The sequence below is a fragment of the Neopsephotus bourkii genome, unplaced genomic scaffold (genome assembly GCF_033783945.1).
Source record: "Neopsephotus bourkii isolate Nb327-2 ecotype Australia unplaced genomic scaffold, CSIRO-AGI_Nbou_v1 NB_570, whole genome shotgun sequence".
NCBI classification, from domain to species: Eukaryota; Metazoa; Chordata; class Aves; order Psittaciformes; family Psittacidae; genus Neopsephotus; species Neopsephotus bourkii.
Window position 1 is genome coordinate 102,296 of NW_026901071.1, and position 22,715 is coordinate 125,010.

The following is a 22,715-nucleotide window of genomic DNA, read 5'->3' on the forward strand; positions in this document are numbered from 1 at the left end:
CTTGGAACACATGCTGCCAGATGCCCAAGAGAAGTCACTGCCTAAGAGCATTCTCTACAAGCTTAGGATAAAAATGTTCTAATACTGTGGGCACCTCTTCCACCTGCATAGTAGTTTAGTAACAGCAAGTACCTTCACTCCCCTGGACTCAGGGAAAGGAGAATGTTGAAGCGTTTTATAAACCCCTTCACCATGGTACTGCTCTACCACCAACTTTAAGACCTGGGTCCTCTGCTCCAGCTACCAGGCCACTCTGTATGTAATTCCCAGAAACATCTCTACTTGGAGCCCTGCAAACCCAGCAACACATTGTGCTCACAGCCACTCCAACCCCAGTAAAAGCTCAAATCAATGTCAAGGGCTGACAGAGACACTGCAATGCCCACCCTGCTCTGTCAGGTGGGGTGATCTACCAGGAGCCCGGGCTGTGCCCCAAGGGGCAGAGGAGGAAGGGGAGGGCTGCTTCTTTTATTTAAAAGGTGCTGCTGGAGGTAGAAATACATGAAAGTCTGTGTAGGACAAGGGAAGGAATTATCCCTCCCATTGATTTTCGCTCTGGGGTGTTAAAAAGAACACAGCATTTATCTGGAGATTTCTTCCCAAAGCTAACCAGAGACTTTCAAACGTAAATGAGACTTGAAAGGGGCTTATCGGGCAAGGATCTGCTGAACAGGAGCTCTCTGATCAGTGATCCATCAACCCTCGGACAGCTGAACATCCCACTCTATCCCCAGCCTCAAACCAGGGGCACAGCCCAGAGAAGGAGGTGCAGGACAGCAGGTTCTCTGCATCCCTCCCACCTGCCTCTGCCACAGGGACCCACGAGTCTCAGTCTCCAGACACAACTCCAATGATACTGGGCGCCCTATGCCACGATGGGCAATCAGTGTCCCAGACAGGGCTGGATGAAGCTCAGGGACACAGGCTCGCTGACCTTCCAAACTGTCTCCATCCTCCAGCAGTGAAGGTAACACCCTGGGAACTGCATCAAAATAAACCCTGAGCTGTTGGGAGATGCTTCTGCAGTATTCCCAAACACAAATCACCTTACTGCTGCCCCAGAAGCTGTTTGTGGAGCCCCTTCTGCCCTGCACAGGCTCTGGCTGCCATGCTGTAGCCCGGCTTGCTGTGAAAACCTCTGAGCCTTGTCTCTCGTGTACTGTCTTTCCCAGGTAGCTGGAAGGTTGTAATTGGTGAGGCAGGAGATTAGAAATATCGGCAGCCTCTAAGTAAGACTTTAATTTACTGGCAGATCAATAGCGCTAGGGTTATATTGGCAAAGTGTCTACAACTCTATTGACTCACGCAATTCCTCTTATCAATTTATCAGAAATCTGGAAGCCAGAAGATATTGTTTGAAGAAAAAAGGCAGCAGGAGTTTGAACACTTAGCATGGGCTGCCCAATCAGGCTCTCAGCACTAAGCATTTTACAGCAGATGTATCTACTGCAAAGGAGGATAATATGATATGATTAAGAGCTAACTTGCATCTTCACATGCCACGCAGCCTTTTCAAGTTGCTTCTCACCTCACACCTTTGCCCTGAAAGAGTCACTAGGACAGACACAGTTCCACCAGCCCAAACAGAGCAAGAAAGGCCTGTATTTCACACCACAATATCCTAAATTGAGACCTTCCTGCCTGGACTCTATGCAGGCTGACCTCAGTTTCCTATGCAATCTCAGCTTTATGAAGTTAAAAGCCCACCACAGTGTTGGGAATCTGCTCACAAGGATTTTGGAATAATCAGCATTTCTGCACTTACTCACACAGAAAAAGAGGTGTGAAGTTTGTCTTCAAAACTTTTATTTCCCACCCTTGGAGGAAGAGTTCCAAGCACATGGACCATCTTCTTTCCCTGTTACAGCCGACAGCTGTCACACCACCATGAAATGCCCCTCTCAAAAAGCACTAGATTGCAATGACCTTGCAACAGCAGTATGAGATTGGACTTGTGCCACCTGCAAAAAGGAACCCAAACAAAACTTTGTGACTTTAAAAATTCTACCGGCAGTGGATGGGAATACTTCCCACCCCATCTCCCCACTCAAGCACTGAAGCAGACAAAGTGAGCACACAAAAAAATATTCTCTAAGCTCTTGCTCTCCTGGCTTTACCCCAATCAAAGGTCACAAACCCCGTCTTCCCACAGTGAGGTGGAGCAGTGGGCATCATGTTGTAGCTGGACCTGGCCCCTTGCTCCCAGCAGGATACACATCTCCTCCTGCACATGAGAATGGAGCAGGAACTGCCTAAAACTCCAAGTCCTAATTTCCATCCAGCCCTGGCTTGCAGCCTCATGCCACATGAACAGGAGCTATCTATACTGAACACTTCAATAACCAAATGAAACCTGGTAGGTGCTACTCAGGGCCTCTGCAGAGCTGCCAGAGCCAACTTTAACTTAGTGGTGAGGTCCTGAGCAGAAGTCAGAGTTACAGAAAACATCATGGGAGTCCTTCCCTGGAGTTAAAACCAGGTCTTTCACTGCAGGCTTTGCAGCAGGATCTCACAGCTGAGTTAACCAAGATCACTGCAACCCAGAGCATGAATTTAACACTTCCAGACAGTGCTTATAAAGATGCCATCCCCCCAGACTGCTGGTGTTTAAAGCTGCTGCTCAGGGAAGCGCATTACGTTCTCCTCTGGGAAGAGGTTTGAGATGTTCAGCGGCTCATTAAGGTGAACAGGTATTTAAGTCTGTCCTCCAACAGGTAAGCATTTTGGAAGGGAAAAAAATAAAAAAGCAATCTGGTTACACTGACAGACTCTAAACTGTTCCCTGGGGTGACATGAGGCAAGTCACCCTCACCACCTGGGTATTGGGACTGCTTGGAGCAAAGCGCATCACATACCCCTCTCCTATGGGAACAGGGCTGACCCTGCTCAGCCTGTCTCCTGCAGATATGGGAGCCTCTGTCCCCACTCTGGGTCAAAATGTCACCCCTACAGGGAGAGCTTGGGCAGTGCTAGTGCACCTCTCTAAGAGAACTCCAGCAGCCCCATGAGTGACCCTATTGCTGCACAGGGCACACCAACAGGCATGCCCCCTGTATGTCTTCCACTGGCTGGAAGAGCCTGTTCCCAACCAAGCACGTTGAGGAGGTCCTGAATCCAAACCCAGCACTTTGAGTAAGGTTTAAGCAAGTCAAACAGAAGGAAGAGATCAAAGAGGGAAAGCCCTGGGAAGGCATGCAGCACCAGGAGTCATGGGGAGCACCAGGGAACCCTGGAAAAAGCAGCTTCAGCACTCATTATGGGTGCTCAGAGGGACAAAACTCTCTCTGAATTTCTAAGGAAAAGCCTGTCCATGACCTGTATTGATGCATGCTTTCTCCATCATTAAGGAAACCAGTCTGAGCCTACAGGACACCCTGCTGAGGCCGCCAGGCCCTTGGCACATCCCAGCTCACAAACCACCACTGGCATCATTCGGCTGTGCCACGCGGTGCCGCTTCTGCAGCCACACCAAGGCAGTTTCTCACCAAAACCCCAGGCTTAGAGGCCTCCAAGAAAGAATTTCTGCTTTTATTATTCCCAATCTAAAACACTTCAACCCAGGGTCCCTCAAGCAGCCAGGCTGGCACAGGGGAAGGATGGAGGTGCACGGCTGGGGTGGTGGGAGCGCAGGGGCTGGGATCCTCCTGCCCAATGCTGCCCCAGGACTGTCTTCTGCACAGAAAACTCTAGAAACGTCAAGGCAGGGCAGGGGTAAGGGGAGGCATCTGCCTGTCAGCTTCCCCTGAGTGCTGCTGCAAGTGGTGACAGTGGATGAGCTTTAAAAAAACCACCCATGACAACTGTGGTAGGACAGTTTCATACACCAGGAATAATTACCTCTCCCAGAGCTTTAATCATCAGGGTTGCTATGAGAAACTGACTCTTCTCCCCTCGGATTAATCAAAACCATGTTATTCACCGTGGCAGCAGGACAGGTCTGCAACTCCGTGTCCCTTTGTCTTGCATGATGTGAAATGGATGAGTAAAAGTAAGAGGAGGGGAAAAACACACCTCCTGGGTCTAAAATCCAACAGTGACAAACACCGCCAGGTACAAGATGCGTTTTTACAACTCAAAGAGACTCTGAAGCAGGAAAATGAAATAAAACACTCCAAACACCCTCCATACACTAGCCCTCAGGTGACAGTGAAAATATGCAGCAATGTGGGCTCCAAAAGCTGGTAAAAGCCTCTTGACCAGATAACTATCACTTCCAGCAGCTTTTCTATCAGGATGTGAAGCTCAGTACTGATCTGGATACATCCCCTCTTCCAGATGGATGCAATGCTGCAGAAGTTGCTCTATTCCACCTCAGATTCACTTTTCCACCATCAGGCACTAGGTCACCAAGGCTCTAAATATGAGCAATGTGGAGTGGGATCACAATAGTCAATTTAGGGGCAAAGGGTTGCCAGTTTCCACTTGGGACTTGCCACTCCTGGCCTCAAAATGCAAGTTCATCTTCAGTGACTTCAACATTTCATGTTCCATTGAAGGTATTTTATTGCCCAAAGAACTCAAAACCTACATGGTGTGTAAGTTAAGGACATGGAAAGAAATACAGGTAAGAGCCCAAAATAAAACATTTTGAAGTACCTGGCACAAGAGAGGACAGAATCACCCTGTCTCCCAAGACCAGCCCCCCTGCCCCAAACACTTGCTAGCACTTCAGCCAAGCACTGCTCTTACCAGTACAGCCAGTCCCTTCCCCAAGGGACTTGTACACAGGAGCCCATGGAGATATACCCCAGCCACGAGCTAGGGCTGCGCAGTGCAGGTCCCTTCCTCAGCACAGGGCAAGCACAGGAGCCCCACCAGGGCACAGAGGCTGCAGCAGGTTCAGGCTCCACTGCTTTGCATGGCCCTGCCTTCCAGGGTTAACACAGAGGCTGAGTCAGTAACTGTGAAAAAGCCGTGTCTGGAGGGCAGAAGGGAGGAAGGGTGTAACAAGCACACAGACAGGTAACAGTGCAAGACACCTGCAGAACTGCCCTGGCCCCTCGTGCCAGGAACCATAGGCCTGGCACCACCACAGCACCCAGAGCTGCTCCTGCCTTGGGTCCTCACCACCCCACCCTCTGCTTCTGCCCCAGAGCAAGGCTAAGTAACTTCTCCAACCTGCGACTCTTGTGGCTCAGGCAAAAGCAAATACCTGCAGGGCTCACATAACGTAAAGCTGACTGAAAGATCAAAACAGGCAAAATCTTCATGCCCAGCCAAGGACACAAAGACAGCATTCCTGGGAGGAGAGGAAATGCCTGCCGTCCCCTCCGCAGAAGCAAAAATCAAACTCCCAGCAGATGTCAAAGGCCAGCAATTCCCACTCCATCCTCGTCATGTCCAGGTCACCAGACAGGCCTTGGAGCCTCTCGTCTGCTGAGAATCATTCATCTGATTTCATCTAGAGCGCTCAATCTTGACATTAGAAAGCAAACACTCGGCATTTCCAGGACATAAAAAGATGGTTTGGTTCTCCTCCTGGAGTCAGGGAGCAGAACACTCACCCAGACACCCAACGCATCAGCTCAGCAACCACCCTGGCCAGTGTGGGAAGCCACACAGAACAGACAGCTTACATCTGAGGCTCGCAGCGGTCTCCAGCCAGCTCACACAACTGGGCCTGAACTCCCCAGAGGACACCTGAAGCAGAGCACAGCCCAATTCCCACACTGCTCTGCTCCTGCAGGGTGGCTGGTGACTGTCCTTCTCATTCCTTGGCATCACCCTTCGTGGGGGCAGCGGGGAGCCAGCACCCCCTGCGCAGCCGCTGGCATGGGGGGAGTGTGTGGGGGAGGTCACAAAACCAAAATGGGGAGAATAAAGACCTTTTGCTAAAGCACCAGGAAGCAAAGAGAAAAAACCCTAATTAACTCAGCAGCAAGTTGTTAGTATTTGCATATAAATGCAGCCACAAATCATTACAAACAAGCCAGGACAAGCTAGGCCCATTAGCATGCACAGCTCCAGCCCCAGAGCTGCTGCTCAGGGTGTCCCTGTGCAGAAGCAGGCTGCCAGCACTCCTGGGGAGGGCAGCAGGAAGGAGCCTTATCTCCCCCCGAACACTCCTACTCCCAGCAGCAACATAAGCCACAGGGATAAGGTTTCTTTCCATATAAAACAATGGAACAGAATAAACCTTTCAGTCCCCCTCACGAGCTAGCAAGAGAAACCCCATAGCGGTGACTGCCCACCATGGCAGTCATGCTGCTCCTCAGTCAGCATGAGGGCTGGGCCAGTGCTCAGGAGAGCAGGGAGACTCTGAGGATGCAGAAGGTGGCATACATCATAAATAACGAACACACTTTGCACACAATAGCAAAACACTTTGGACAAATAACTTCAGACACATCCAGTATGTCCAAGGAACAGGCCCAAAAGCCAGAGATGGTAAAAAGGACCCGAACAGAAGAAACTCCAGGGCTGTTATTGCAGTTTGACAACCTCACCCTTTCAAAGCCAGGACTGAAGCAGTTTGGTTTATCACACTGTGTTTCATCTGAGCTCGCCTCCTCACTGCTGAGATTTCTGGCACTTGCTCTGGTATCAGCAGAGGATGCAGGTGTGCTCAGCAGCACAGCCCCCAGTGCTGTGTCAAGGACCTGGATGGAATTGGATCTCCCTGCATTTACACACTCTGCATTTGCCTAATGAGGAGTCACTCATTACCACAAAGAAGAGGGCTCAATAAAATGTACTAATTTTCCTCTCACAAAAGGCAAAATCTGCAACTCTACTGTTTTGGGGTTCTGCTTGTTACCCCCACTGTCCCTGTTGCAACTGGCATCTTAAGATTTAAAAGAAAACTCTAGCAATTATCAGTTTACATCAAGGCTTGAAAAAAAAAAAAAAAGAAAAAAAAAAAGAAAAACCCGATTTCTAATTTTAAACAGGAAACTCTCCCTGGCAAGATCCCAAGAACCTTTCCATGGTGACTTTTAGTAAATGCAAGTTTCTTGTCACTGCAACCCTGAGCTGCAACCCTGAGCAAAGGCTGTCAGCTCTGGCAGAAAGCAAACCTGGCTCTGCAGCCCATCGTGGGCTGCCATGAAAGGACACAGAGCCCCTCTGCAAATGGGAAGCATTCATTAAGCTACACCCAGGCAGGCATTTCCAAACCAGTGGTTAGAAATGCATTACCTCCTTATCTGCAGTCAGCAAGCGTGCCTGGCTTCTCAGAGAGGCCGCAGCATGACACATCTAAACAGCAGCCAAGTTTGAATGATCAAGCTAGATAGAAAGGGTGAGTTTCTCCACCACAACAGATAATACATAACTAAACCGTTCTGAAAGAGTACTAACGTTGAAATATTCTAGACTAGGGTTTTTTAACCCTAAATGTGACAATTGTAAAAGAAATCACAAATTCTAACAGCAATTCCCACCCTTGTGTCCTGCACCATCCAATTCAGAAACCATCCCTATTCAAGCTCTTGAGTGTGTGTTTGCAAGACTAATCACTTTTATTTGGCCTGACTTGGAAGCCAGTTTTTAAGCTCACAAGTGCACTCCAGGGTATGAAGTTTTTCTTCACTAATGATTTCGTACAGAATAAACCTCAAAGAGATCACTGGTCTATAGAAGAAATAAGAATTAGAGGGCTTTATACAGGAATCGCTCTTTAATGACCAAGAAAATGGGTGTCTGTATAGACAGATAGATAGATATTACAGGTGCTGTTATAGCACCAATAATCTTTTTAACCCAAATGTTCTTCATTCTTGACTTCTGTGCTTATTATTCCAAAAATAATTTCGAATCAATGCATTGGAAGGAGATTTTTGGAGGTCTGGAGGAATGCTTGCAGAAGGTGGCTTCTGCTGTTATGCTGTTTAATTCTGAGAAGAATTTTCAGATGTAGGTATAAATGAGAAGCTCATGAACAGTTGAATAATTTGTTTCTAAAGCCTTCAGATCTCAGTTTAGTCCAGAACACAAACTGATCTTGCATCTCTTTTGAAGAAACCTCTCAAGTGATCCTGAATTATTTTTTTTTCTAACCTTACATATTTCCATGAACTTAGCCTGATGCGCTAATATCATCTCATCTGATGATGGATGTGGCTCTGGACAACCTGATCTAGCTGAAGATGTCCCTGCTCATTGCAGGAGGGCTGGACTAGATGACCTCTGAAGGTCCCGGCCAACCCAAACTATTCTATGATTCTACTCTCTGATGACAGAAGAGAGGAGATGAAGATACCCAGGCTGTTCACAAACTTCCCAGAGAACAGGAGACAGAATAACACTGGCCAGTGCTGCTGCAGAGGACCAGGAGGAAGCAAAGCTATTTATTTACCCATTTAAGCAGGTGAAAACATAAACAGAAGTAAACCAGGCTCGCCAGTTGCTCCAGGAGCATGCCTGGCAGGGTGGAGGTGCAGTGGCACAAAGCCTGCAGCAGCATAGAAGCCCAGTGTACAGCACTGTTAACAGCCCCAGCAGCCCATGGGCAGAGGTTAGCAATTTCCACCTTCATCCTCAAGCATGGATCAGCTCCTCCTTCCACAGCAGGAGGACTGAGCTGCTGCACAGCCAGTCCTGGAAGGCTACACAGGGATCTTTTTTGTTTAACCACACTGAGATCTTAACAGAAAACACTAAATGAATTTTAAAAATTAGTAATAACAAAATAAAACACCAAATGCAGTGCCTTCCTCTGCAGCAATCCCACACCAAACACGCACTCAGGCCTAATTCAACACCCTCTAAGCTAGCACAGCAGCAAACAGGCAGTCCTGCCATTGCTTCTTTGGGAAGGGCACTCATCCCTGCCTCTGCGCTCCCCCTCTCTACTTCAGCACAGTATTTTCTGCAGCAACATACCTTAGCACACAATTAGTTCAAATTAAATGGAAGATAACAATAAAACAATTAATAGAAAATTTTGAGGAAGCTTTGTGTCCCCCCCCCTCCTTGGCAGTGTTTCTACCCCCTGTCTCTTCCCTAAACTACTTCCCCATCCCACTGTACCAAAGCTCTGTGCCAGCAAAAAGAAAAAGCATCCAAGGCAAGACTGCCCTCAGCAGCAGTATCTGCTTCAAATCCATGCAAGACTTTGGCCTCTGCGACACTGCTCTTGGTCCTGCCTCATCTTACCCTTGCATACCACCACTGAGCCCTCGGGATTCATTTGCCAGAGTCCGTATCCATAAGCAAACCACAGAAGTTCAATGGCCAGCATGTGAACACAGCATGATTTCTTCACCAGGGCATAAACCTGCTTGTGGGCATTGTTTTGGTTCAAAATCTACTAGATTTGGTACAGCTTGTAACTGTTTCCAATTCAATTACGCCAAACATAAATAAAGCATTCCTGAACCGAAAATAATGTCCACAGGGCATTCTAATGTGTAAGTAAATCCTTTGAAAAAATAATAATAAATCAATGCAAACTTTTCCAAGCAGGAAGGGTTGCTGGTAAGCAGAGGGTATTTGTTATGAAAAGCTTTGAAACAGTCAGAATTAGAAACCAATCACAGCTTTTTACAAGACAATTCTCAGAGCTGAATTGCACTGTTTACTTAAGACAGTTAAAAGGCTATCACCAGCGTGAAATGAAGTCAACTTCAAAGTCACACTGTTTCAAGTCCTAAACATGCCACAGCAATCTCATTTTAGGAAAACACATGCTCTATTTTTGTTAAGTGTTTCTCTTCCTCTGCTGTGCAAGGGGTTCTTACACGGAAGAAGGAACCTTAAAAAAAAAAACCACCACCAAACCCCACTTACACCCCACACACAGTGAAACCACTGAAGAACAAACACTATTATCCTCTCTGCTACAGTACCCAAAGTTGCTGTTTCTACCAAAAGGAACCTTATTTTATCACTCTCTTCTCCTTTTGTAAATGATCTGTACCATAAGACTCTCAGTCCTCTTTTATTTCTAGTTGTCAGGAGGTAGGTGCAGCCCCCAAAAGCAGTTTCAGACATCATCTTTGCAGCTACAGCTGCTTTGGGATCCTCTTGCTGGATATGTCACATGCTCCAGCAGCGACCTAGGGAGCTGAAGCAGGAAGAAGGTTGCTTCTTCCCAAATCGTGCCTGTCCCTCGCCTGTTTTGCTATCAGAGGACTGACTCCAGACCCTCTTCCTCTGCTCTCCCAACAGCTGTCCAGGCTCGGCATAGGCACGAGCATCACTTCGTACCATCTAAAGGGGCTGAACCATTCAACATCCAGACACAGTAACGAAGAGAGTGGAAGCTTTAATGAAGGTAAATTAAAACACAAGTGGAGAAAGTATCCATTCCTGCTCCATAATCCAGCAAGGCCTCCAATAAGACTGAATGGGGAAGATTGTGACAAAAATACCATCTTTTCCTCTTGGCACGCTATGTTTAAATGGAAGGCTATGGCTTTTATTCATTTTCAACATGCAGAAGACTCACTGGGCACCCTCAGTACTGCCTGCCATGTTCCACCCAGGCTCTCCTGCAGTCAGCAGCATACGTCAATGGGGGGATCTGATCACCACATCTGACCCTGGAGCCTCCAGCAGGGGTGTATCAGCAACCTCCCTCCTTGCTCCCACCACCCTCACCAGCCCCAGCTGAAGAAGGCACAGCATGAATTCAGCAGCAGACAAAATCTTTGCTCCCAAACATCCTGCTGGCCAGTTCGTTTCTGTTTAGGTGGCATCTAAACCTCTGAAGGTCTGAATCCTTGGCAAAGCTCCACAAGGCACCAGCTTCTCCTGCATGGGCAGAGGCAGGCAGTGAGCAGGGAGCTAGTTTGCTCATGCTCTTTGCTTTCTGTAATAAACTACAGTGGGGTATTTCTCGTTTGGCCTCAGCAGCTCAGCAAACTGCCATTGCACTGTCCCTGCCCTGGCATACTAGGAGAGGCCCAGCCATGGTTTTGACAGAGAACAGAGCTCAGCAGACAACAATATCACACTGAAAACCAGTGACGGGGACACCAGTAACCCATAATCTCAAGAGGATGGCCAGTGCTTCTTGCAGAATCTCATCAAAAGCAAAGAATCTCGCTAATTATTGCTACTTCACAGGCTTCACACCCAGAGGAAAGAAGGGGTTGAGAAAAAGATGGCTGAAGGAAGAAAAGCAGAGTCCTGACATTCAGCGACTGCAGTAACCAGTTTCAAAGCCCAGCAGTCTGTGAAAGGAAATCAGCTCCAAGGAAAGAGCACCTTTCCCTTCAGAGTCACAGAGTAATACTACTCAGAGAACCATCAATGGAGGTCTGCTTGGTTGGACGCTTCCAACAGCAGGAAGATCTTGCAGCAGGTTTTTGGCAACGAGGTGTAGAGACCTGGGCACAGCTGGGAGGTTTCAATGAAGACCAGTCAGTTGTGCTACCCCTACTATGAGGCTGAGCCCAGCCAGCACTGCACAGAACAGGGGTCAGCCTTTGTCCTCCTCTGCATGCTCTGAGCCATCCCCTCAGCTTCCAGAGGTTGGCTCAGATGCTCAAACATCTGCAGTGAAACCACGGCAAGCCTGCCATGAAGGGAGCTTCTCACATGGGACACACCACCTGGGGATATCCAGGATCTTATGCAAACCTCCAGCACTACCACGCTGATCAGAATAAAGGGGAAATGGTGGAGAGGCTGGATAAAATAAGGCAACAAAGGAAAAAAATCTGCAGCAGCTCATTCTGATAGATGCTGCTATTGGCCAAGTAACAAGGGGCACAAGATACTGACCAGGGGCCGGGCATCCCACTTCAGCACACAGCACACATCCCACTCCAACATAAGCAAGGGGCACAGGCTGGCAGCAATTCCTGGTGCACCACCTCCTCTCCCCTCTTCCAGCCATGCACTATAGCCACAGAGCTCATCCTACCTGTCCTCCTCCTGTCATGAGACAGCAGACACTTCTCTTGCACCATCCATTCCCACTCCATGGTCTGTAACGCAGCCCAAAGGCTGGCACACTCCTCCTGCTGCCTCTCCCTCCAGCTGTGCTGCAGAGCCAACACAATGTCCACAGGAGCTCATCCTGAGGAACAGGACGGCGTTCACAATGTACACACATCATAAGTAACTCTGTGTTGGCCTGGACTCTCTAAAATCATGAACCATGCCTGACACGCCCAGGTCTCCTCCACACCAGAGCGCTGTGCTCCAGAAAGCAGCAAAACCAAGAAGGATGAGAAGATGTTACAGAACAAAGACCAACCAGCCCACTCTTCCAGCACCAGAGCACTGGTCTCCAGCACAGCCAACCCTCAGGGAGGTACCAAGCTGCTCTGGGCAACAACCCCTCAGCTCCCTGACTGGCCTCAGCACGGCAGGTATCCCTTTTCCCATCCCCACTCCAGCATAACGGCTGGCACCACACACATCAACTCAGTGAAAGACCTGGCAGAGACAAGATTCACCCTTCCCCTCCTCCGTCACCCTAATAAAGGTCAACTGAAGCAGGATGGTCAATGATCCCAATGAACAAGGCCTGAGACCAGGTAATTGCAGTGACGAGTTGACGAACAGGGCCCTGCAGTGCCATGTGGGAGCACAGTCACCTGGGTGACACACAAGTACCGCGGGATGCTCAGCCCAGTTCAGACCTGCCACATTACTACAAATGCATCACCCTGCTGCCTCACTCTTCTCCAAGATGCCAGAACAAAATTCCCCAGCATGTGCAAAGCACTAGGAAATAAGGCAGGCCAACAGCATGAATTACTTCCCCTCTGACATGAAGAGAGGAGAGGATATCCTTTTTTAAGGACTCTAGCGCAACCATGGCTGCACTGCAGCGCCGGGTGGAAAGGTATTTGTGTGCCAGAAAGCAGCGGGTAGAGAGTGAAACATCTTGTGAGCTATTAGAGGTGGGGGATTTGGAAAGTAACACAGACCAAGATTTGAGGATGTAACAATGCTCTGGGAATTTAAAACATTATGATTTTTCATAATTAACCCCCACTTACAGTCTCTGCATGTGAACTATGTATTATACCATTCCATACTCCAGCTGAGGCAAACTTTGGTGGCTTGCCCAAAGTCAGCGTCAGAGCTAAAACAGATCTTTTCACTTCCAAACAAGCTCACAGTGTTAAGCTGCTTTTAACTGTCTCTGTGGAAGATGAAAAACAGCAAGAAGAAAGGAACTGGTGAAAGAAGTACATAAGACTAAAAGGGACAAAATTAACAGGAGAAAATTAAAGAGGAGAAATTTAGGCTCTGATATCTGAAGGAGATTTCGAGGAGCAAACATCTGGGTGCTGCAGACCCACCCACCCACCCTCCCTCCCCAGAGGGAAGGCCAGAGCTCCCACTCCTCAAAGCTGGAGATCAAAGCGCTGACTGCAGCACCCTGGGGTATGCATAGTCCCAGTGGGTGCTTCACTTCCAGCGGCTAGGCCCAGCACTGCCCTGGGAACCTGCAGTCCTCTCGTCCCCAGCAGCACTGGATAGGGAAGTGCCGCTGCTAGCCCCAGGGCCAGAGCTGCCGGCTCAGCAGCGTGTGAACCAGGCCAGCTCCGAGCCCCTTTTGCTGGGAGACCGGGGCACCTCGCCCGAGACACCAACAAAGCAGGAGGTTAATTTGAAGCTCAGAGCCCCGCTGCCGCACTTCTCTCTCCCTCTCCCTCCCTTCTCGCTTTCCTTTCTGTGCAAAGCCTGACATCTACAGTTCTGTCTGGCGCAGTCAGGGTGCTGCGGTGGGAGCCACACAAGGACAGCGGGGATGCGGTGGCCGGCCACGCTCCACTCCTCCACCCCAGCATGGCCACCAGCCTGGCTGCACTTGCTCCTCTGCCTGCAGAGCAACACAACCTCAGCCCAGCCAGGGCACACACCGCATAGCCCACCCTGGCAATGCTGCCCAGTGGTACTGCTGAAGCCTCAGCGGCCACCACACACTGCTGAAGCTCATCTAAGCCCAGCTCCTACTGCTGCGCATGGACTGCCAATGCCGTCAAACACAGCAAACCAAGGGAGCTACAGCCTCGTGGTATCATTTCTGCAGCTGTACTGCAGGAACTTGCTGCACTCCAACACCTCAGGGGCAGCCTTTCTGCTCCGCTTCCAGATGTGTCCAAGGGTCTGCGCACCAGCTTGTGCAACACAAGAGGCACGGGCGAAATGCACAAGCTGGAGTGCGCAGCCTGAATCCAGAACATCTTCAACATCTTCATGCTGCAGAACAGCTTTAGTTAGCAGATCCTACAACTGTCAAACATATGCTCAAGATACCAAGTAGCTCTGTGCTTCACACACTCCCCCTGCTAAGTCTTCTGAACTAATCTCCAGGCCTGTTAGTGTTACATGGTATCTCGCCAAAAATGCCTTGAAGAACCCCCAAATTCTGCATCATCCCAAACAACATGCACCTGATGGCAGCTGTCAGCCCAAACAAGGTACATCTGACAACAGCTCAGCTGACTGTGCCTCTGCACCCCTTTTGCCACCCCCTTCTTTACTTCGCTCCTCTGCGAAGAGAAGGAATAGACCAAAAACTTCCAAGCCTGTCACCAGACGTCACAGACGCTCAGAAAACCCAACAACCCAACCTCTCAGGCACATCATCGTGATGTTACTATCAACATTTACGTATGTGCTCTGAATTCTGCAGGGAGCATCATTCTGTTTGCACAAGACAGTCAGTGGCAGCATGGCAAAAGGAGGGTTAAAACTCCTGCTACTACATCAAGCCAACCAGCCATTTTGGAACTAAGCTACCACTGGCCAGGGAAGTGCAGCCGCACGTATGAGACACATGTGAAGTGGGATGTAGGAGGTGGTATGCAGGGTGCTTTGCTGCCAGAGACCGAAGAGGTCAGGAGCAACTTCCAGAGACCAAAGAGGTCGGGAGCAGCTCCCAGAGCATGTCTGCTCCCATCCTGCTCAAGAAGGGACCAACTGCCCAGCAGGCACCCTTGGGTCATCAAAACAAACATCTACTAAGAGCTAACGTGTCACAGACCCTGCAGATTCCACTTTCCCAGATACTGGGGTTGGGGGAGGATGGCGAAAACCTTTTCACGAGACTTGCCGTGCACATCATATGCTCCAGCATCACTGCTGAGCAAGGGAACCAGCGTGGCTCAGCCTTCATCAGATTTAAGACCTGTAAGCCTGGGCACTACAGGGCCGGCACCCTCCTGCTCCCCAGCAAGGTCCACTACGCAGTGCAAAACATTGAGAAATGTTTGCTTTCTGTGGACAGGAAAAACCCACATTGCTGCTCTGCCTTTATTAGCAAGAGCCATGTTTGGCACTTGTGACATAATGAAATTACAATAAACAGCCAAGTTTTTTTTCTCTCAGCAGCAAACTCAAGGACAAAGCAGGGTGGCTGCAGCCTACCCACGGGGGGGCACCTCAAGCCTAGACTGTCCCACCGCCCGTCCACCCCACACAGCCAGGCTCCAGGCCCCTCATGGGATGTGCTGGGAGCCACTCACAGCGGTGACTCCACAGCCACCAGCACACGTCTCCCTTCTGACAACTCCAACCAAGAATTAACTTTGGATGGGGATGAACTTCAACTGTATTTACAGTCCGCCTCTGGAAACACACACAGCGCACACCACACACGGATGCCACCACGCTGCAGCCATGGAGATCACCCATCTCCCGCACTGACAGATGGACACGTCTGTCCAGCTGAGCCGAAGAGGAAGCACTGGAAAGCACTTCCTCCTCACTAGCACGGCAGGACCTGAGTGAGGACCGCAGCATCTACCAGGGGAAGGAGAATCATCAACACAAGTTGGGTGGCGTGGCCCACTGCCACACCGGTGGCTGCAGAGCAGGAGCACGCAGAGGCTTCCAGGTCCAGTGGGATCCCGAACACGGCATCGAGAGCCACTGTCTCCTGGTCACCAGCTGCAAGGGAAGCCCTACTTACCCACCCTGTTAGACTGTTGGGTTTTCTACAAACTAGCTGGTTATTTCTCTATTTCCCCAGTCCCTGCCTACAAACAACCCCAACCTCGGGAGCAAACACAAATGCATGAATCACAGATGAGAAACAAAGCAGGAGGCGGGATGGGCAGCCCTGCTCCCTCCTGCCCTCACCTCACCTCATGGCGCGAGGCAGTTATATTTAGGTACCGCCACGGTCTGCGGTGCCGCGGCCCCCCTCGGGCACGGCGCAGAATGCAGATTTTCCAGACAACAGACCACAACAGCTCCGTCAAAACCATTAGAGGCTGCGGCGCCCAGGCCTGCGCACAGATGTTTTGATTCCCACTCTCCTGCCACAGCAGCCCTCAGCAGCCGCGGCGCTGCTATGTGCTGGACACACTCAGCCCGAATGTCGGCTGTCAAGGGCAGGACTGAGGAAGGCAGGGCAGCCACGCTCCACAGGGGAGAGGTTCCTCCCTCTGGTCTGCCCTTGCTGGCCTCCCCCAGGAGCTCCCAGAGGGTGTGGGCTGATGCCCCACCGTAAGAAAACAGAGGCAATGCAGGAGGGCAGCCCCCTGGTCACCCTGCTTCAGGCCGAAGGGATCTCCCAGGCCAAAACCCGGCAGTCAGTCACGGCCAACAGCCCCATAAGCAGCGACTGGGTCCCACACATGGCCAGAATGGGGAATTGTCTACGTCTCACCTCTCCCGCTGGCCAGACTCGGCTCTGAAGCCATGCAAAGGTCGAACCTCGGCCACGTTCTAGCAAAGGGAAACAGAGTTGTGAAACACTTGGCCTCCTCCCAGCCCATTCCTCCTGAACCACACCATCTCCCCAGCACAAGCACACCTCTCGCTCCAGCACCACCAGCAAGCAGCACTAGCACCTACGAGAAGATGGTTGCTGAAAACTCTCCCACCGCAGATGAGCAAGTCCAACACCAGCAGAGAAAACGCTCGGGCAAGGGAGTCCGAGCCCAGCGGAACAGTGTGTGAATAAGGTTGATGTAAAAGCCCACCAGTCATTTTTCAGCTTCTCCATTCAACATTTTTATTATTATTATCATCACCAGTGTTAGTATTTTATGAAGCGGGAGTGTTAACAGGCATGCTACCACAACCAGCCATATGTACATGAGTTGGGATTTAGCAACCTCCGCCGAAGCTGTTCAACTGCTAGCCAGGCCCAAAGTAAATCTGCTCCTCAGTCCTGCTCTTGGCCTCTGGCACAACACCATCAGGACCAGGGCGGGGGTCAGAACAGAGGGATGAAAGAGGGACACACGCCTTTGCCTTTGTCAAAGCAGCCGCTGCCGGCCGTGGTTTGACAGCAGCCACGAAAAGGCCAGGTGAAGGTGCCAGGCCCCACACCGCCTCCGCCACCGAGCAGCACCTTGGCTCGGTCCTGCGGGAACAAAAGGCAGCAGCAAGATAGGAGGGAGGGCATCGCGTTCCCACAGCTGAAGGCCAGCGCTGCTGTGAGCCGCACCACTGGTGCACGGAAGAAGGGCTGCAGCAGGCTTTCTGCTGGCCACTGTTCCCAAAATGACCATGAATGAAAAGGAAAGAATAGGAAAAAAAAACAAAACAAATACAGCAAAGCAACCTCTGTGTCTAGACACAGGGTTCCTCAACCCTTTAATATGTCTTGTCTTTGCTTTTGTTTCTGACCAAAGTCGGCCTGCGGAGCAGGATCCGGGCAGGAGGGCAGCTTAGGAAGCCTGCACAGGAGCAGCCCTCAGCCGGGAGGGCAAGCAAAAGCCCTGGGCCTGGTGCTGCACGGCAGCGGGGAGCCCAGTGTAGCCCTACAGGGGGCTATCGGAGCGAAAGGACCCTGCTCCATGACTACTCTCCACTCAGCTGCTCCCCAAGCCTCAGCCGGTGCCGCAGCCGAAAAGCCACGCTCTGTCTTGTGCTTAATGCCGGACCAGACAGTGCTCCCTAATGAGGGAGCATTACAATCAGCTTGTAATGCTGAATTTTTAATGCTGCCGAGGGCTCTGTTACATACTGAAGGGGAAGCGGGCGCAGCGGGCGGTCGGCAGGGTGCCTGCTCCCCCCAGGTCCCCGGCAGACCCTTGCACCCCTGCCCCGCCGCTTACCGCCAGCACTGTGGGATGGGGTGCACGCAGCACCCATCGGAGCTCCTGCCTGGCCGGGAACCTCGTGCAAACTTTCCTCAAGTGCATGGAGAGGTGATGCCAAAAGCTTCGCTCTCCTCTCCACGAGAGTTCGTCCGGGAAGCGGTTTAAAAGCAAAGTTCATGAACATGTTATCTGCATGCTCTCGTATGTTCTGTACATACAGTCTGTGCTGCCGCTCACAGTAATACCCTAAGACTGTAAATCTATAACCACTGCAATGATTTAGTGATTAAAAACATGATAACATATTGTGTAACTGCAAACCACAGAATCCCTGCCAACTCTCCTCCAAGATACAGGAACAAAAATACAGAAAATGTGTTGCTTGCAGCAGTCTTCCTAAACTCAACGGAAAGATTTTAATAATAATAATAATAATGAAAAAAAAAACCAAACCCAGCCCTAGACATCAGAAAAAGGCCGGATACAATGCAAAGCTGGAAAAAAAATTAAATGACAGAGTTTTAAATACAATTCTTGCTCTAACAAATTACAATCTAAACATGCCTCTCTTTTTTTTTCTCTTTTTTAAGTTTGTCGTAACTGGAATAACTGGTCTTGTGTGATGTCTTGCATATTCAAAGTGCTTTGTAATAGGATACGGAGACCAAACCTTATTTGCCTAAACTCAATGGGTTTTATTTTTTCCCCTTCCCCCCCCCCCCATTTCTTTTCCTTTTATTTTCCTTCCTTCCCCCCACCTTTTCTGCCCTAACGGGGAGGGCAGGAGGGAGCTGTGGGGGAGGCAAAGGAAGAGAGGTCTTTAAGCTGTAAAGAAAATACCTGAAAGGGGAGGCTGCGATTTGTAATACAGTGAGGAAAGCCAAATATTATATATGTATTTTTAAAGGCAGCTGTGGGAGTTTTGGCCTCTGAGCAGACAACTTGACCTCGTCCTCACTATTCTCTTATTTCCCCCTTCGCAGGATCCCTGCACCTTCAGTGGGATTCGAACTCAATGTGACCCTAAGGAGGGAGTCACCGAGCCTCCAGAAAATTGCTCCATATTAAACAGGAGCGAGAAGTGGAGAAAGACAGAGGGCCGAGAAGGGATGCAGCTGTATTCTGTATCCTCACAAAGTACAGGACAAACCCACGAGCAGCTTCAAGCCCAGCTTGAAAGAGAAGCAGCCCTTTCCCGGAGCAGAAGAAATATTTCTAATTTAAAAAAAAAAAAAAAAAAAAAAAGAAGGGGGGGTAAAGGAAAGTTTAACAATTTAAATTTAAAATAATGCTAATAAATAATAAAGAAAACAACAAAACCAAAACAAACGCAACCTAAATGATAAATATCGCAGTGAAGCCCGCGGGTGCGTGCCACACGCGTGCACACAGAGCCCCACGGCAGCGGCAGCGGCCGCGGCTCCGCGCACCCCGGCTCCGCTCGGGAGGGCTGGCTCAGGAGCCGCCCTCCCTCCGCGGGCGAGGAGCAGTTTATTCAGAGGAATCAATAGGAAAGAGCATTTGCAAATATTTAGATAAGCGCCGTGCGATTCGGCATTAAGTAATTAAAAACTGAAACTGAGAAGGGGGATCGGCCTACAGCGCGTTCGCTGCTTCACCTCCCCATCCCCCTAGCCGCATTCTTCCCAAAACCGAGCCTGCCCGCGGAAAACAAAAATCGGAATTACTCGGGCTCGCCAGGCCGCTCCGGGGCCGCTCGGGCTCGGCGCCCGGCCGGGCGGAGGCGGGTGGAGGGCCGGGCCGGGCCGCCGGCGCCGGGGCAGTTTCGGGCACTTCTTCGCCCCTTTGTTTTCCAGCGCGTCCCCGGCGCTGCGCGGCCGCGGGGTCCGCCCGAACGGCCTCTCTCTCCCCATGGGGTCCCGGGGGGCGCCGGAACCCCGCCGCCCGCGCCCCGCCGCGCACAAAGCGGCGCAGCGCCGAGCCTCTCCGCGCCCCGCGGCCATGGCCCGGCGGGCGGGGCGGGGGCTCCGCATACGCGCAACGGCCCCCGCGGCGCCGGCACCTGCGCGTTCCCGGCGGCGACGGCGGGGCTCCGGGACGGCGAGCGGCACAAAGTTTGCTGGGGGATCCGGGGCGGTGGGTGGGAGCGGGCGGGAGGGGGGGCCGGACCAGCCCCATGCAAAGCAGCCCGGGCGCCCCGAGCAGGAGGAGCCCGAGCGGGGGACAGGGCAGAAAAGTTGCCACTTACGCGGTCGCTGCTCCGGCGGCGGCGGCGCTTTTAATCCCGGGCGGCGGCGCGGGGGCTACAGATCCCATGCAGGCTGCGGCGGCTGCGGCGGCAGGAGCGCACTCCGCGGAGGGGCCCGGGGCAGTAGCAGCAGGAGCCGTGGGCAGCAGCCGGAGCCGAGCGGGAGCCGCCGCCGCCGCCGCCGCTGCCCAGCAGCAGCATCGTTGTCGGGGAGTTTGCAGCCCCCCGGAGAGAGGGGGCCGCGGGCGGCGGCAGCAGCAGCAGCGGCGGCGGCGGTCGGGTCGGGTCGGGGCGGAGCGGCGCGGAGCGGGCGGCGGGGCTGGCGGTCGCCGGAGCAGGAAGCGCCCGGACTCAGATCTGATGATTGGGAAGAAAAAAAAACTCTTTGGATCTTTATTCTGCTAATTAGTTTCCTGCAAAAAATGGCTGATTAGTGCAGTGCGCATGTGCCTCATTACCCAGGCACGACGGGAAGGGCTAATTAGCCACCTTCTGGATCAATAAGATTCAGCCCAGGCGGCGGGGGAGGGAGCGAGCGAGCAGGAGCGGGCGGGGGGAGCGCGGCGGCGGCGCCGCCGCACCGAAACTTGGGGCAAGCGGCCGGCCCCCAGCCCGCGGCGGGGGGGTGGGGGGGCAGCTCCGCGCCCAGCCGCGCAGCGCTGCGTCGGGGAGGGGGTGCGCGGGCCACCGGGCGGCTCCGCTCTTCTCCGCACCGCTCCGCGGCAGCGGGGCGCTCCGCTGGGCCACCTGCCCCCCGTACCCCGGGCGGAGCCGAGCCGGGCCGGGCCGACCCTCGCCGCCGAAGTTTGCCCGGGAGGAGCCGGGAAAGTTGCGCCGGCAGCGAAGCGCAACTTTGTGTCCGCGCCGCCCCGGTCCCCTGAGCAGGGTGCGCCGCGGGCGCGGAGCTTGGCGGAGCGGCCCCGCAGCGCCCATCCCCGCGGCGTCTGGCCAGCGCCCGCTCAAACTTTGCGGCCGCCGCTCCGAAGTGGGACAGCGGATCGATGCGGCCGCACCCGGCCTCGCTGGGAGCCGGGCTACAGGTTTCACCAGCCATCGCTGGCAACAGCTTTGTCATTTTCTAAAAATAAGAAGCTAAAAGTTATTGTAGAAGAAGGGGCTTTTTTTGTCCCCCGCACAATGTGCCTTTTGTGAGTTTAATGCCATTCCGGGGCTCTCTATAGCCCCGGACAATGGGGAACTCCAGGAGGCGGCTGTGCCTCTGCCTTTTTTCTTTCTTGCTTTCTCTTTTCTTCTCCCCCCCCCCCCCCTTTTTTTCCCCTTTTTTTTCTTTTTTTAGGAAAGGATGCAACATTCCTCCAGTCCAAACAGAACTTATGGTTTGATTAAATAAACATTTCTGTAGCCTTGCGGTAACATTTTTCACTTTCTGCTCGGGTCCATCTGAGATTATTATTTAAAATTTTTATTTCCAGCAGCTTTTCCCTCCCCATTCCAGCCCTAGCGAAAAAATGTAGATGATCGTTGGGAATGTGGGATTTGAATTTTAGGAGGACCAGTAAAGAACCTCTCTTCAGGCTTCAAGAATATGTTTTCTTCATCTTTCTGTAAGAGACTCTTACTACTGGCAGAAATGAAGCTGAATTAACTTATCTCTCTTGAAAATCTAAAGAAGCTTAGCAATTGCTACCTTTTTTTTTTTTTTTTTGCCTTTTTTTTTCTGTTTTAATTTTTGTTTTTCTTAGTAACCCAAGTAATTAACTTCCTGGTTTGTTTCGTAGCACTGAACAAGGAATGCAGTTGCGGTCAGTTTTTCCATTTGGGAGAACCTTAATGTAGATGTATTTTATACTGAAAGGTAATAAACTGCATGTTTGTTAATAAGTATTTGTGATGAAATGTATCCAGCTTTCTAGGTTTTTACGGTGGGGGTAGTCCTTTGAAATTTTGACAAGTCCCTTTCAGTGGGATGGGGGAATGAAAGAAGGGGGAGATAATCAGAAATTGAATAAGGGCTGTACTTGTTGGTACAGTACGGTGTCGCACATCTGGCAAAGGTATTCACAGGTTTTTAGACTCGAGTTTTAATATGTACCATAGTTCTATGAGTTTTATAAATGCAGCTCTGAGGTGTACTGTTGTGATGGGCATGCTATGCGTGGATTCTGGTGGGTTGCTAAATGCATAGACTCCAGTACGTTACCAGTTTGCCTTTAAAAGCTGCCCTTGAAAATGTGTAAAAATATATTTGTCTAGCTTTATAGAAGAGTAATTAAGTTACTTGCCCTTCCAGAAAAATAAGAAAAAAGGAAAAAAGAGAAAAAAAAACCAAACAAAACCAATCCCCCCCCAGGAAAAAAAAAAAAGCGGGGGGGATGGCGGGGGAAGCCCAAATCCAAACCAACAAGCCTTGGGCAGGTTGGATTTTTCAGGGCTGTGTGGTGCGCTGTCTGTAATGGTGCATGTAATTTGGAACTGTTGTTTGTGCTGAGTATGAAACAAACGTGTTCGGATGATGGAGCTGAGGTGAGAATAAAGTAATCCTTGTCTTTTGGTACTTGATGTAACTTAGAAGGAGTGTGTGTTTTCACCAGAGGCTGTAGATCTCCTGGACCCAGCTGGGAATGAGTGCTGCCTGT

The 22,715-nt window shown here is 51.1% G+C and overlaps 1 protein-coding gene across 3 annotated transcripts in view; it reads right to left on the reverse strand.

Annotated features, from left to right (window-relative positions):
- Positions 1–20,267, reverse strand: part of LOC133211151 (zinc finger homeobox protein 3-like) — a 122,433-nt gene extending 102,166 nt beyond the window's left edge. For all 3 annotated transcript variants that reach the window (XM_061351314.1, XM_061351313.1, XM_061351315.1), the window contains exon 1: positions 20,119–20,267. The gene's annotated coding sequence lies outside the window, so the exon portion shown is untranslated. The remainder of the gene's footprint in view (positions 1–20,118) is intronic.
- Between the last annotated feature and the right edge of the window lie 2,448 nt (positions 20,268–22,715).